Genomic DNA, 17,305 nt, shown 5'->3' on the forward strand with positions numbered 1-17,305 from the left:
GGAGTCAAAGAAGGGGTGGTTTAAGGTAAGGGGATGGTTTAAACAGAAAAGGCAGAAGACCGGATAAGAAAGAGTTCAGAGACAAGTATTTTGTAAGGCGAAGGCCAGGGAAGAAGTAGGAAGGCCTAAAATACCCAGCGAATGCTTAGCCTTGCTCTCCTCAGATCTAACCAGTTGCAGACCCAGAGATACTCTAGAATAATTGTTGATTGAATGTGACGCGCCCTGAAATGCACCCAATCAGAAGATTTGAGATTGATCTGCTGTGTGAGGGCCAAGGAAGAATTTCTCGCTTGTGAGGACTGACAAACACCCATACAAGTCCCTGCAAGAGGTTGTGAACATGTTTTTCATTTGAAATTACTTTTTTGCCGTGAGGATTCTCATATTCTGAGATACTTGGTGAGTATCTCTAACAGAAGGCCAAGCAACCAGTTCGATAACCTCACAGGGAACTCGGCAGCCCCCCTCTTTGTCTTCCAAAGCTGCCCAACTCCTTCCAGTGTCTGGTTTCCAGTTTCACAACTCTTGAAATTCAGATTCGTTACTTGGGTTCCCTCTTCATGGAGACGGCTGAAAAAGTATATTTCCTCTTAGCCAAAGGCTTCAAAATCATCTGTTACAATTTTTTTTTCCTTATTATTTTATTGCATTTTAGGTTTTGGGGTACATGTGCAGAGCATGCAATACAGTTGCATAGGTACACACATGGCAGTGTGTTCTGTTTGCTTTCACCCCTTCACCCACATTTGGTGTTTCTCCCCAGGCTATCCCTCCCCACCTGCCCCTCCCACTGGCCCTCCCCTTTCCCCCGCAATAGACCCCAGTGTTTAGTACTCCCCTTTCTGTGTCCATGTGTTCTCATTTTTCATCACCCACCTATGAGTGAGAATATGCGGTGTTTCATTTTCTGTTCTTGTGTCAGTTTGCTGAGAATGATGTTCTCCAGATTCATCCATGTCCCTACAAACGACACAAACTCATCATTTCTGATTGCTGCATAATATTCCATGGTGTATATGTGCCACATTTTTCCAATCCAGTCTATTATCAATGGGCATTTGGGTTGATTCCAGGTCTTTGCTATTGTAAACAGTGCTGCAATGAACATTCGTGTGCATGTGTCCTTATAGTAGAGTGATTTATAGTCCTTTGGGTATATATCCAGTAATGGGATTGCTGGGTCAAATGGAATTTCTATTTCTAAGGCCTTGAGGAATCGCCACACTGTCTTCCACAATGGTTGGACTAATTTACACTCCCACCAACAGTGTAAAAGTGTTCCTTTTTCTCCACATCCTCTCCAGCATCTGTTGTCTCCAGATTTTTTAATGATCGCCATTCTAACTGGCGTGAGATGGTATCTCAATGTGGTTTTGATTTGCATCTCTCTGATGACCAGTGACGATGAGCATTTTTTCATATGATTGTTGGCCTTATATATGTCTTCTTTCGTAAAGTGTCTGTTCATATCCTTTGCCCACTTTTGAATGGGCTTGTTTGTTTTTTTCTTGTAAATCTGTTTGAGTTCTTTGTAAATTCTGGATATCAGCCCTTTGTCAGATGGGTAAACTGCTAAAATTTTTTCCCATTCTGTTGGTTGCTGATTCACTCTAGTGACTGTTTCTTTTGCCGTGCAGAAGCTGTGGAGTTTCATTAGGTCCCATTTGTCTATTTTGGCCTTTGTTGCCAATGCTTTTGGTGTTTTGTTCATGAAGTCCTTGCCTATTCCTATGTCCTGGATAGTTTTGCCTAGATTTCCTTCTAGGGTTTTTATGGTGCCAGGTCTTATGTTTAAGTCTTTAATCCATCTGGAGTTAATTTTAGTGTAAGGTGTCAGGAAGGGGTCCAGTTTCTGCTTTCTGCACATGGCTAGCCAGTTTTCCCAACACCATTTGTTAAATAGGGAATCCTTTCCCCATTGCTTGTTTTTGTCAGGTTTATCAAAGATTGTATAGTTGTAGATATGTTGTGTTGCCTCCGGTGCCTCTGTTTTGTTCCATTGGTCTATATCTCTGTTTTGGTACCAGTACCATGCTGTTTTGATTACTGTAGCCTTGTAGTATAGTTTGAAATCTGGTAGTGTGATGCCCCCCACTGTGTTCTTTTTGCTTAGAATTGATTTGGCTATGCGGGCTCTCTTTTGGTTCCATATGAAGTTCATGGTGGTTTTTTCCAGTTCTGTGAAGAAAGTCAATGGTAGCTTGATGGGGATAGCATTGATTCTTTAAATTACTTTGGGCAGTATAGCCATTTTCACGATATTAATTCTTCCTAACATTCCTGAACATGGAATGTTTCTCCATCTGTTTGTGTCCTCTCTGATTTCGTTGAGCAGTGGCTTGTAGTTCTCCTTGAAGAGGTCCCTTACGTTCCTTGTGAGTTGTATTCCAAGGTATTTTATTCTTTTTGTAGCAATTGTGAATGGCAGTTCGTTCTTGATTTGGCTTTCTTTAAGTCTGTTATCGGTGTAGACGAATGCTTGTGATTTTTGCACATTGATTTTATATCCTGAGACTTTGCTGAAGTTGCTTATCAGTTTCAGGAGTTTTTGGGCTGAGGCGATGGGGTCTTCTAGGTATACTATCATGTCGTCTGCAAATAGAGACAATTTGGCTTCCACCTTTCCTATTTGAATACCCTTTATTTCTTTTTCTTGCCTGATTGCTCTGGCTAGAACTTCCAGTACTATATTGAATAGGAGTGGTGAGAGAGGGCATCCTTGTCTAGTGCCGGATTTCAAAGGGAATGCTCCAGTTTTTGCCCATTCAGTATGATATTGGCTGTTGGTTTTTCATAAATAGCTTTTATTACTTTGAGAACCGCACAGCTTCATGGAAACTGAACAACTGGCTCTTGAATGCTGACTGGGTAAACAATGAAATGAAGACAGAAATAAAGAAGTTCTTCGAAACCAATGAGAATGAAGACACAACATGCCAGAACCTCTGGGACACATTTAAAGCAGTCTCTAGAGGAAAGTATATAGCAATAAGTGCCCATATGAGGAGAATGGAGAGATCCAAAATTGACACCCTATCGTCAAAATTGAAAGAGCTAGAGGAGCAAGATCAAAAAAACTCAAAACCCAGCAGAAGACAAGAAATAACTAAGATCAGAGCTGAACTGAAGGAGATTGAGACACGAAAAACCCTTCAAAAAATCAATAAATCCAAGAGCTGGTTTTTTGAAAAGATCAACAAAATAGACCACTAGCCAGATTGATTAAAAAGAAAAGAGAGAACAACCAAATAGATGCAATAAAAAATGATAAAGGGGAAATCACCACAGACTCCACAGAAATTCAAACCATCATCAGAGAATATTACAAACAACTCTATGCACATAAACTAGTAAACCTGGAAGAAATGGATAAATTCCTAGACTCCTGTATCCTCCCAAGCCTAAACCAGGAGGAAGCTGAAACTATGAATAGACCAATAACAAGGTCAGAAGTCGAGGCAGCAATTAAGAGCCTACCACACAAAAAAAGCCCAGGTCCAGACGGGTTCACAGCCGAATTCTACCAGACACACAAAGAGGAGCTGGTACCATTCCTTCTAAAACTATTCCAAATAATCCAAAAAGAGGGAATCCTTCCCAAATCATTTTATGAGACCAACATCATCCTGATACCAAAACCCGGCAGAGACCCAACAAGAAAAGAAAACTTCCAGCCGATATCCATGATGAACATAGATGCAAAAATCTTCAATAAAATATTGGCAAGCCGATTGCAACAGCAAATCAAAAAACTTATTCATCACGATCAAGTAGGATTCATCCCGGGGATGCAAGGCTGGTTCAACATACGCAAGTCTATCAATGTAATTCACCACATAAACAGAACCAAAAACAAAAACCACATGATTATCTCAATTGACGCAGAGAAGGCATTTGACAAAATACAACAGCCCTTTATGCTAAAAACCCTCAATAAACTCAGTATCGACGGAACATCTGTTACAATTTTAAGCTTTTCAAATGGCTTCAAAATTCATGAGTATCAATAATAATTTTTTAAAACTTTGTGACTTTAGATCACCGCCCAAAAAATTGTATGGTGGGTTTTTCCCTTAAGCATAGAACATTTTGGATTTGCTCTTGTTAGTTTCAAAAATGAATGACCCCGTCCTTGGGTTAATACCTTAACCAAAAGAATGAACGGGTTGTGCTACTTCAGCTGAGGAGTCCAGGAACCCGGGGATGCTGCAGAGCCATTCAGAGGGATCTTTCAGAGAAGGAGCTAGTCTTGGCAGTCTTCCGCTTCTTTCTAGAGGTTAATTCCCAAGTGCCCCCAGACAACCAGGCTGATCTTGATAAAAGATCTTAGTAAAGACATGAGGACACCCTGACCCAGAAAACCCCAGGCCCACATTTCAGGGTTAAGGAGAGGAAACCTGGAGACATGATTGGACAAAGTCCAAATGCTAAGCTCCGTCCCTCTGAACCCAGTTCCTACCCCCAAAGAATCAGGAACTTCAACTAGATAACAATAACAGTTCAGCTTTAAACTATGATTCATTTTCAAATCCAGTCAAAGGTAGACCATGCGTCATTCTCAAATTCTAGCTTAAAAAAGAAAAAATCCAACCTGAAGTTCCTGGGCATTTGGTACCAAGTCATGGCTCGTGTACGTTTTTGAAAGCTTCTGTGTATTCTGCTCATACTGTGTTTGGTAAGATGCCTTCATATGGGCGAAAAACCACCTACAGAAATAAAAGAGGCTATTTCCAGGGTTAATAAACACACACACACACACACACAGAGCAGGAATCATTCCTCCATTCTTTCCTCTTCCCGCATCACCCTACAGACTGTCACTGCAAAAAGACCCATGAGGGCAGATGACAGCAGGGAAAAGACACAACCAAACCACAGTTGTTCTGGCACCACCAATGCTAGATGCCAGATTTCAGCAGGCTCTGCTTGATGAAATGATTCCAAGGTTGGTCCACCCTATCCCCACCCCAGAGAGTCCTTCATGTTCTAGGTTGGGCCCTTTCCCATCTCTTCCTAGCAACGTAGCCTACCACTGCCAATGTAGGTTAATTCCACCTGCCCCAGCATCAGTTTCACAACACTGCCTGGCACCACACCAGCACAGCACATGTGATCTCCTCCTTCCTCTGTCTTCCCTACTCCCTTCTGTTAACAGCCTCCAGAGGAATCCTCTCTCCATGATCCCAGAAGCACAAAGGGATTTATGATGAAATACCCTGGGTTCAAATCCTAACTCCAAAACATAAGAACTGTGTGATCCTATGGCCATCAACCAGCTTCTGAGCCTCAAGTTTCTTGTTATAAAATGGGCTCTGATATGGTTTTACTATTTTTAAGCCCTAAGTAACCTATCAATACAACATACTTGCTATGCAGGATGCAAGTGAAGCTTAGCTACAGCCTTCTCTACCCATCCCTCCATTTGGATGCTATGAAAAGAAAAGGAGATCTTGCATAGAAAGAATTAGCTGAGGCCGGGCACAGTGGCTCATGCCTGTAATTCCAGCACTTTGGGAGGCCGAGGCGGGTGGATCACGAGGTCAAGAGATCGAGACCATCCTGGTCAACATGGTGAAACCCCGTCTCTACTAAAAATACAAAAGATTAGCTGGGCATGGTGGCGCGTGCCTGTAATCCCAGCTATTCGGGAGGCTGAGGCAGGAGAATTGCCTGAACCCAGGAGGCGGAGGTTGCGGTGAGCCGAGATCACGCCATTGCACTCCAGCCTGGGTAACAAGAGCGAAACTCCGTCTCAAAAAAAAAGAATTGTCTGAGGTGGTGCTCCAATAACCTATGGTCCTTTCCTTCTTTACTCCTCAATTTACTTATAAAGTTAACTGAACACTCATGAAACAATTTTAAAAGAGCTTAAGGTCATTCTCATCCCCCATGAAATATACAGTAAGTTACAGGATATCCAAAGCAGGATACAGAAAATTATTCAAGAGAATGAAGAGGTTCCCATGAGAGAAATAAAGGGGAACATTGACTTCCAATCTGGAAAGATAAAGGGGGATACAGATCTGGAGACTCCAAATCTGCGAAGACTTGGCTCTGAGTAAATACAAGGGCGTTCATAACAAGCCCCTGTTTATTGGAACTTTCCCCCCAGCTATTTGATCTCTCTAAATCTGTTTCCTCTTCTACATAATGAAGATAGTACTATCTACCTCAAACATGGTGGAGAAGATTAACTTTAGGAGATGTGGGTAAAAAGCAACACAACATCGGTGTATTCATCTTCTATTGCTAGTATAACAAATCATCACAAATTTAGTGGCTTAAACAACATAGATATATTATATTATCCTGGGACCACTGTGTACATTATTTCCTTCATTTGTGAGGAAAGACTATTATTATTACAAACAGAAATTGCTAACATTCCGCACTGCACCAATCTTACATGTATTCCCAACAGTCTAGTGAGGGTCTAGTATTTCGCATCCTAGATAACTATGGGACACAAAGGTTAAATTCCTTGCTCAAAATCTTATAGGTGGCAGAACAAAGATTCAATCCCGAGCACTCTGGGCCCCGGGCCTAAACTCTTAACCACCCCTCTCTTTTCCTCTGAACAATTAACAGATTCACTCATAGAGGGCCTACTTACATTTTTAGGTGTAAACATTTTTGTCCTCAGATATTTTGACCCTCATAAGTTAACCATGCTTGGATTTTCTGGTTGCATCTTTCAGAGCAAGGACACAGGCTCATTTGATGTTTTAGTACACTGCTACCTAAAACCAAAGAAAGAAGATCTTATTTGTTCTAACAAAGACCTGCTTCACAATAGAAATAAAAATGATCTCTGCTCATTTACTGAATCACTGCCTTGTACATATGTTGGCATCAGCAATGCACGGGCCTTCAGCCATAATGTGGTTACCTAAGAGGCCAGAGACAGTGTCTACCTCCTACGTGTTACTCCAAAATGCTGCCAGCATTCAAAATGCAGTGCAGGCTATACGACTTCTCCAAAATATGTATGTTACACATTTTTTAGATACCTCCTGTGTTATATACCTGGTTAAAAAAAAGTGGGGGGAGCTTTGATCATAGCACATGCCTCAACAAAAAAATCTCTAAACCTCAGTTCGAATATGAAAAAGAAAATTGTAAAGAGTTTCCTCTCCCAAAGTTAACCAAATAGAGGTTGTTGGAAAAACAATCCTGGGAACTGTGTGTGAGTCTGGGTCCTGAAACTAGGTTGGACTAGCACTAATTTGCATAAAGGACTACATAAATCTTTGGACATGGTACTGAGCAATTTTGCCAGTTTCAACTGTTCAGCCTTTTAACCTCATTTCTGCATTTGGGGACTTCTGACACATACTACCCACCATGAAAGCCTATCACTATAGAAGCTGAAATGCCAGAACCCTGGGTAGAAGGTTGGTCACATGACCTCCCTTGGCCAATCAGGCTCCCTGGGTGGGATTTTGACTCTGGGTTGAGAGCCCCAGCTTTAATTTTAACTACATTTATCAGTTCATCTATTGTGTTTCCTCCCCAGATGAACATAAGGCTCCATGAGGGCAGTCAACTTTGTTCAGTGCTGTATTCCTAGTCCCTAAAATAATGTCTGACTCATAACAAGATATAAAAATACATATTTCTTGAATGAATAAAATACATCTTGTTATCTGAATCAAATTTTAAAATTCCTAAGAGCTCCAATTCTCTGTAAAATAGCTGATTCCTAATTTATAAATATGATCACCACTCTTATTTCCAAAACATGACACTTAAATTAATCATCTATTAGCTTTATGATCTCTGATGTGGTTTGGCTATGACCCCACCCAAATCTCATCTTGAATTGTAGCTCTCATAAACCCATGTGTCTTGGGAGGGAGCCAGTGGGAGGTAACTGAATTGTGGGAGCAGTTTTCCCCCATACTGTGCTCCTGTTAGTGAACAAGTCTCATGGTTCTGATGAGAGCTGATGGTTTTATAAAGGGAACTTCCCCTGCACATGCTATCTGCTTGTCACCGTGTGAGATGCGCCTCTGCTCCTCCTTCACCTTCCACCATGATTCTGAGGCCTCCCCAGTCATGTGAAACTGTGAGTCCATTGACCCTCTTTTTCTTTATAAATTACCCAATCTTGGGCATGTCTTTATTAGCAGTGTGAGAACAGACTAATATCAGCTCTGTTTCCTTGGATATTATTTCTGCTTCACTGCGACTTTGTGCCTCTCTTTCCTAAAGTCTTTGCCTCTTTGTTGTCAGAGAATGGATAGATGGATGCATGTGCAAAGCAAGGCTAATTGACTATAACCTTTTCCCCAGCATAATACATAACAAAGAAGTTCATTCGTTCATTCTTTCATCCAACCATTGTTATTAAGAGGAAGACACAATGGAGAAAACAAGATTATTTTTTATTTTTATTTTTTCCTGAGACAGAGCTTCGCTCTTGCTACCCAGGCTGGAGTGCAATGGCACGATTTCAGCTCACTGCAACCTCCACCTCCTGGGTTCAGGCAATTCTCCTGCCTCAGCCTCCTGAGTAGCTGGGATTACAGGCACGCGCCACCATGCCCAGCTAACTTTTTGTATTTCTAGTAGAGACGGGGTTTCACCATGTTGACCAGGATGGTCTCGATCTCTTGACCTCGTGATCCACCCGCCTCGGCCTCCCAAAGTGCTGGGATTACGGGGTTGAGCCACCGCGCCCGGCCGCATTTTACTCTTTAGGCAGAAAATTCCTGGTTGCTTCTACAATAACCCTTCACATCACCATCATAGATGTGCTCCACTTGAAACTCTAGTCTGTCTGTCTGTCTGTCTGTCATAAATTGCAATATCCAGAATGAGAAATAGTATTCCAGACAGCATGAGAGCAGGGAACCACTAATCACTATTTTGGTATCAACATGTGTCTACCAGAATAGCCTGTGATTTCATTTGTCTTTGACCAACCTCTGCACACTGCACATTGGAACTGCTCCTAAGTCAGTCATTCCATATTCTTTCTACATAATTCATGAGGAGGTAGAGACATATGACCCAGACAGCAAACTTTGTATACTCACCTAGGTCCCTTCCCATTCCACACCCTTAGAAATGACAGAAGAGATGTTTTATTACATACTGAAACCATAAGAGCTGTGCCAAACAAGGAACAGTACCCAACATCAACCACAAATTTTGAGACAAAAAGCAGAAAGATATAAGGCAGGCTGGATCAACTTGTTGGAGAAAATAACCAAACATTTGTGTGCTTGTAGCAGGAAAGGCCTGCTAGAGAGAGAAGTGGTTACAGAGTACTCCAGGCTCTCAGGGATGGGTCCGAGAAGCAAGAAGGCAAATGGGGAAAAACAACAGGAGATTGACAGGGTACTGCATTCAGAGCAGCTGCATCTCTTGGCTCCTCCTTCCTCCCATTCTTGAATTAAGTGTTGACCAACAGCAGCTTGCAAAGGCTAAAGTGATGAGTGGGCACTTAAGTCTAAGAAGCATCGCTCTACCTGAACCTATGAAATCTATGGCAGAAAGTGGCTCGATGCTCACCAGGCCTATTTTCCTTTCCCTGGGCACACAGGAAGATTATATTTGCCAGTTTTCTTTCAGTTATGTTGAGCTCATACAACTAGTTTCCAGCCAATGGATAGCAGAGAAATGTACCCCTTCCAGGACTGGCCACACAATCCCCCATTGTATGCTCCTTGTTCTTCCCTCTCTAAAAGCAAAGGATCTGTATCAGTTTATTCTTGCATTGCTATAAAGAAATACCTGAGACTGGGTAATTTTATAAGGAAAGAGGTTTAACCGGCTCATGGTTCTGCAGGCTGTACAGGAAGTGGCATCTACTTCTAGAGAGGCCTCAGGGAGCTTTTACTCATGGTAGAAGGTAAAGTGGGAACAGCTACTTCACAGAGCAAAAACGGGAGTTGGGGTTGGGGAGAGCTGCCGCACTTTTTAACAACCAGATCTCGCAAGAACCCATCCAGTATCACAGAAACAGTGCCAAGAGGATGATGCCAAACTGTTCACGAGAAATCCACTTCCTCCCTCATAAGCACACTCCAGACAAATTCCAGATGGATTGAGGAGGTTAAAAAAAATTTTTAATTATAAATATTTGGAGAGGCCGGGCACGGTGGCTCAAGCCTGTAATCCCAGCACTTTGAGAGGCCGAGGTGGGTGGATCACGAGGTCAAGATATCGAGACCATCCTGGTCAACATGGTGAAACCCTATCTCTACTAAAAATACAAAAAAATTAGCTGGGCATGGTGGCGCGTGCCTGTAATCCCAGCTACTCAGGAGGCCGAGGCAAGAGAATTGCCTGAACCCAGGTGGCGGAGGTTTCAGTGAGCCAAGATCACGCCATTGCACTCCAGCCTGGGTAACAAGAGCGAAACTCCGTCTCAAAAAAAATAAATAAATAAATATTGGGAGAAAATACAGGGAATTTATAACCTATGAACAACTGCTCCTAACAACATCAAAACCAGAAGCTCCAAAAACAAAAATTGGAAGATGCTCTCAGGAAATTAAAGCCTTCATAAGAAAAGACTCCTTAACCAAAATTAAATACAAGCAACAGCCTTGGAGAAAGTATTTGCAACAATGAACAGGAGTGATATCTAGAATGTTTAAAGAATCCATGCAAATTCATAGGAAAAATATATATTTCTTTTTTGAGATAGGGCCTCACTCCATCAGCCAGGTTGGAGTGCAGTGGCACACTCTTGGCTCACTGCAACTTCTGCCTCCCAGGGTCAAGTAATCCTCCCACCTCAGCCTACCAAGCAGCTGGGACTACAGGTGCACACCACCATGCCCAACTACTTTTTCTAGGGTTTGTAGAGACAAGGTTTCATCGTGTTACCCAGGCTGGTCTCGAACTCCTGGGCTCAAGCTCTCTGGCCTCCCAAAGTGCTGCGATTACAGATGTAAGCCACTGTGCCCAGCCAACAAAGTAAAATAATTAAGCAGGAAAAAATATTTACCAGAAATTCTCAAAAATACACACACACACACAAATATATATACCCACCCATACACACATACATACACATATACACACAGACATATATATACATATACACACACACACACACACAAATATATATACCCACCCATACACACATACATACACATATACACACAGACATATATATACACACACACACACACAAATATATATACCCACCCATACACACATACATACACATATACACACAGACATATATATACATATACACTCACACACACACACACAAATATATATACCCACCCATACACACATACATACACATATACACACAGACATATATATACACACACACACACAAATATATATACCCACCCATACACACATACATACACATATACACACAGACATATATATACATATACACTCACACACACACACACAAATATATATACCCACCCATACACACATACATACACATATACACACAGACATATATATACACACACACACACAAATATATATACCCACCCATACACACATACATACACATATACACACAGACATATATATACACACACACACACACACACACACAAATATATATACCCACCCATACACACATACATACACATATACACACAGACATATATATACATACACACACACACACACACACACACACACACACGGCCAAAAGCAAATGAAATGATCTGATAAACAGGAAATTGAAAATTCAAACAGCAATAATACAGTATTCCCCCATCAATATGGCAAAAACTTAACAGACTGATTAAAAAAAAAAAGTAGTGTTCACAGGGATGAAGGAAGAGAGAATTTACCCTTCTCATGCATTCTTGGTGAAAGTACAAATTGGTAAAGCTTTTCTGGCAATAATTTTTTTTAATCACAAGCATAACCTTTGAGTCAGTAATTTCTAAAGAAATACACTTATCTGTGTGCTGTTTATATAAAGATACTGATGCAACACTGTGAGCAACAGTAAAAATTTAAAAATATCTAATAGAAGAGCAGTTTAATAAATGGTGGTCATCAGTTTAAAATACTGGGCTCTTATATATGATGGGAAAAAAATAATAGACCATGGTACATTATCACTTGTTTATCAAAACCTGTACATAAGTACAACCTATATATCTCTGCAGGCACAAAATCTGCAGAGAAAGAACTGGAAATGTAGTCATATCTCTTCACTTTGGCTGTCAGGAATGTAATATACAACTGTTTTAGCACGTGTCAAACTGAACTGTGTTTATTTGTTTTCATGTCTGCTCCCCCTCTAAGCTACCACTTTTTGACAGACTATATTTTATTCTTTTCTCCAGAGGCGGTGCTTGATAGATGTTCAATAAATGGCTGCATGGCTTTCTCGCCCTTGGACCTGTCATACTCAACATTTTAGAGGTTCCAAGAATAATACAATGTCCAGTTTGAAAACCATTATTGCCATTTACTACTTGTATGGCCTTGGGCTGTTAGTTAAACTCATTGAGCCTTAGTTTTCCCACCTATTAGGAGAAGAAAATAATGCCAATGTCATAGCATCACTTGAAGGATTAAATAATCAAATATATAAAAAGTTGCTAGCACCGTGCCTGGCACTGCTATGGATTCAAAACAAACCCTTCCAAACTTATTGGCTTAAAACTGTGACTATGATTTACTATACAAATCTGACTCTGGGCAGGGCTCATCGGGGACAGCTCATCTCAGCTTTACTGCTATAAGCTGGGACCACTGGACTGGGGCTGAAGGATCTCTGCAAAGGTGGCTCCCTCACATGGCTGGCAAGTTGTTCTGGGGCTTGGGCCCTCCCCATGAGAGCCTCTCCACAAAACAGCTTGGGCTTCCTCTCACCATGGTAGCTGGATTACAAGAATAAGCCTCTCAAGGGATATTAATAAAGTAGATGCTACCAGTTTCTTAAAGCTAAGGCCTGGAAAGTGGCACAATGTCACTTCACCATATGCTAGTAGTCAAGCAGTTACAGAGCCCAGATCCAATCTCCCTCTGGACACCAATTATTGACATCCCTCTAGCAGGCAAGATGCATTTGTCCCTCCCAGGATCCTGCCAATACCTCTAAATCCTATCCAAGTGGAAATGAAGCTCCCTGAGAGTGGCTCTTTGAGTAAAACACACTGAGTACTGTTCATCACCCTCTGACTATTAGGAACTAAAGAAGCAAGTCATCTTTGCTGACCATCACCCCACCCCACCCCCCCACACACACACATACTCCACATACAATAGTGGGACACACACAGGATAACCACAAGAGACACTCCCATTCAAAGGGGGAAACAGAAGGCACACAGCTGGCGATGGTCCCCAAAGCACTTCAGCAAGTCATCTCCATAGGTGTTGCAAATTCCTTGTACCCTCTGGTCTCTTGTTTCTGCTACTGAGTATCTTCCTCTTCTATAAAAATACTGAGTTAGTGATTTTGCAGGCTTCTCAGTCTACTTCCTGCTTCTAGAGGTTGGGGCTTCATCTCTGACCCTTTCAATCCAATCAAGTAGTGCCTGCAGTCAATAAATAGAGGCCATTGTTACTGTTACCAATAACATGAATAAAAATATCAAGATGCCTTACCCAATAGGTAATCCTTACCAATACTTTTGGAGGACAGAATTAAATAGGTTAAACCCAATAAGATGAAATTTGGTAAGAGTAAATGAAAGTCCTGCATTTAGACTTTAAAAATCAATTTCATAATTACAGGATGAGGAGGCTTTGGCTTACTGGCATGGTTACCTCCCAGACTAAGCCGTAAGCTTTTAGTGGGAGAAAATTGGGGGGATTTAGCTGACAGTGATCTCACAATGAAACAAAAGCGTGGAGAGACACACACTGTAAGTGGCATCCTGACAAAGCTGCCTGTGCTCAGGATGGTGAAGGAAATAAAACCACATCATAGGAGTAACTGTGGACAAAATGAGTGGCTTCACCTGGAAAAGAAAAAGCCTCAGGAAAGTGGTGGAGCAAGTTATCAACTTCACATGTGTGAAAGGCTGTCACATAAAAGAGGAAATGGACTTTGCTCCAGAGGACAGAACCAGCATGGCTGGGTGGTGGTTACAGGAAAGCTGACTTCCATCAGAATAAAAAGCATTTCCTAATACCCGGAGTCATTGTGCTCAGCTAATTTTTGTATTTTAAGTAGAGAGAAAGTTCCATCATGTTGTCTATGCTGGTGTCGATCTCCTGACCTCGGTTGTCCTATTGGCATCACCTGAAGAATTCCTTTTTTCTTTTGAAATGGATTATCACTCTGTTGCCCAGGCTGGAGTGCAATGGCTCTCAGCTCACTGCAACCTCTGCCTCCTGGGTTCAAGTGATTCTCCTGCCTCAGCCTCCCAAGCAGGTGCCTACCACCAAGCCCAGCTAATTTTTGTATTTTAAGTAGAGAGAAAGTTCCACCATGTTGTCCATGCTGCTGTCGATCTCCTGACCTCAGGTGATCCACTTGCCTCGGCCTCCCAAAGTCCTGGGATTACAGGTGTGAGCTACCACGCCCAGCCTCACCTGATGAATTTTAAATAATATTGATGCTCAAAGACCTAAAGACAGAAACACCATTTGACCCAGCAATCTCATTACTTTGTATATACCCCAAGGGATATAAATTGTTCTACTATAAAGACACATGCACACGTATGTTCACTGCAGCACTGTTCACAATAGCAAAGACTGGAACCAACCCAAATGCCCATGAGCAATAGACTGGATAAAGGAAATGTGGTACGGGAGGAAACAAGATGGCTGAATAGACACAACTCCAGTGCACAACGCTCAAAAAGAGAGATGCAGAAATCAAGAGATCTCCTAGCTCCAACCAAGGTACCAGGTGTATTTCAATGACTCAGACCGAGGTGGGGAAGGATGCTGCTTGACCCAGAAAGTGCATCTGACAGGTGAGTCAGAGGCTACCTCTCTGGCATCCCAGTCTAGATACAGCACTTCCCCCAAAGCTTCAGCAATACCCAGAACGGGGGATCTTTGTCAGTCACGCCGGGGAATTATAAGCACAGAGTTGATAATAATCCAGGACGTTCCCCAGATTGTCCCACAGATCTAAGCAAATGCATAAGCCCATAAGCCAGTCGGGAGAGCCTACAGACTGAGCTATCACCCCCCGCCCCGTGGCTGGAGAGAAAGGGAGCAGAAAGCTGGAAGAAAGATGGAGCAGTGGGGCAGGCCCCTCCCCGATGACCAGAGAGAGAGGGAGCTGAAAGCAGGGAGACACACAGTGCAGCTGGGCAGGTCCCTACCCTCCCATACAACCCCAGAGGGCCGAAGCACTAACTCTAGCAGGTTATGCAAACAGTGCCTCAGTCTGAGCTGAACCTGTATGATCCAGCTCCGTGGAGGGAAGGCACAACCCACCATCAAAGAGGCAAGACTAGGCTTCATGTTTTAACAAAAAACACAGGAAGCCTAAGTAGCAACAGGACCATGTTCTTGACCACCCAGCAGTGCCTTTAGGTCAGCGGAAGAGGTGGGCCTAACCTCCCAGTGTAAACAAAAAAGACACAGGAAGCTGACCTAGCAAACTGAAGGAGTCCCTGAAAACTCAGTAGCACCTTGACAGGCAGACAAGCGACCTCATCAAGCAGCTCCCTGAGATCAGAGCTAGATAAATCCATGAAGATGGAAAAAAAAAAACAGCACAAAAAAGATGAAACCATCAAAGACCAGAACACCTCTTCTTCAAGGGATCACAACATGACTGAGAAAGAGTACAATGAATTGACAGAAACAGGCTTCAGAAGGTGGGTAATAATAACAAATTTTCCTGAGCTAAAGGAACACATTCTAAACCAATGAAAAGAAACTAAAAATCTTGAAAAAAGGTTAGACGAAATGCTAACTAGAATAACCAGCTTAGAGAAGGACATAAACGACTTGATGGAGTTGAAAAACACAGCACAAGAACTACTTGAAACAAACACAAGTTTTAATAGCCAAATCAATCAAGCAGAAGAAAGGATATGAGATTGAAGATCAACTCAATGAAATAAAAAGAGAAGGCAAGATAAGAGAAAAAAAGAGTGAAAAGAAATGGACAAAGCATCCAAGAAATATGGGATTATGTGAAAAGACCCAATCTGTGCTTCATTGGTGTACCTGAATATGTCAGGGAGAATGAATCCAAGCTGGAAAACACGTTCCAGAATCATATCCAGGAGAACTTCCCAAGCCTAGCAAGGCAATTCAACATTCAAATCCAAGAAATACAGAGAACTCCACAAAGATATTCCTCAAGAAGAGCAACCCCAAGGCACATAATCATCAGATTCACCAGGGTTGAAATGAAGGAGAAAATGCTAAGGGCAGCCAGAGAGAAAGGTCAGGTCACCCACAGAGGGAAGCCAATCAGACTGACAGTGGATCTCTCAGCAGAAACCCTATAAGCCAGAAGAGAATGGGGGCCAATATTCAACAGCCTTAAAGAAAAGAACTTTCAACCCAGAATCTCACATCCAGCCAAACTAAGTTTCATAAGTTAAGGAGAAATAAAATCCTTTACAGATAAGCAATTACCAAGAGATTTCATCACCACCAAACCTGCCTTACAAGAGCTCTGAAAGAAACACTAAACATGAAAAGGAACAAGTACCAGCCACTGCAAAAGCACACCAAATGGCAAAGACCCAAAATGCAATGAAGAAACTGAGTCAAGTAACAGGCAAGAAACCAGCCAGTAACAAAATGGCAGGATCAAATTCACACACATAACAATATTTACATTGAATGTATATAGCCTGAACGCCCCAGTCAAAAGACACAGACTGGCAAACTAGATAAAAAGTCAAGACCCATCGATGTGCTGTATTCAGGAAAACCATCTCACATACAGAGACACACATAGACTCAAAATAAAGGGATAGAAGATTTGCCAAGCAAATGGAGAACAAAACAAAGCAGGGGTTGCAATCCTAGTCTCTGATAAAACGGACTTCAAACGAACAAAGATCAAAAGAGACAAAGAAAGGCATTACATAATGGTAAAAGGATCAATCCAACAAGAAGAGCTAACTATTCTAAATATAAATGCACCCAACACAGGAACACCCAGATACATAAAGCAAGTTCCTAACCACCCAAAAGGAGATTTAGATTCCCACACAATAGTAATGGGAGACTTCAACACTGCACTGTTAATATTAGACAGACCATTGAGACAGATAATTAACAAGGACATCCAGGACTTGAACGCAGAGCTGGACCAAGCATACCTAATAGACATATACAGAACACTCCACCCCAAACCCACAGAATATACATTCTCCTCAGCACCACATCACACTTACTCTAAAATTGACCACGT

General features: G+C 41.9%; 1 long non-coding RNA gene across 1 annotated transcript in view; it reads right to left on the reverse strand.

Annotated features, from left to right (window-relative positions):
- LOC144580649 (uncharacterized) overlaps nucleotides 1–17,305 on the reverse strand; it is a 54,046-nt gene that overhangs the window by 16,030 nt on the left and 20,711 nt on the right. The window contains exons 2-3 of the long non-coding RNA XR_013530593.1: nucleotides 6,617–6,743; nucleotides 4,595–4,709 (exon numbers count right to left, since the gene is read on the reverse strand). This is a non-coding gene — a long non-coding RNA (uncharacterized LOC144580649). The remainder of the gene's footprint in view (nucleotides 1–4,594; nucleotides 4,710–6,616; nucleotides 6,744–17,305) is intronic.

This window comes from Callithrix jacchus, chromosome 21 (assembly GCF_049354715.1).
Source record: "Callithrix jacchus isolate 240 chromosome 21, calJac240_pri, whole genome shotgun sequence".
Classification (NCBI taxonomy): Eukaryota; Metazoa; Chordata; class Mammalia; order Primates; family Cebidae; genus Callithrix; species Callithrix jacchus.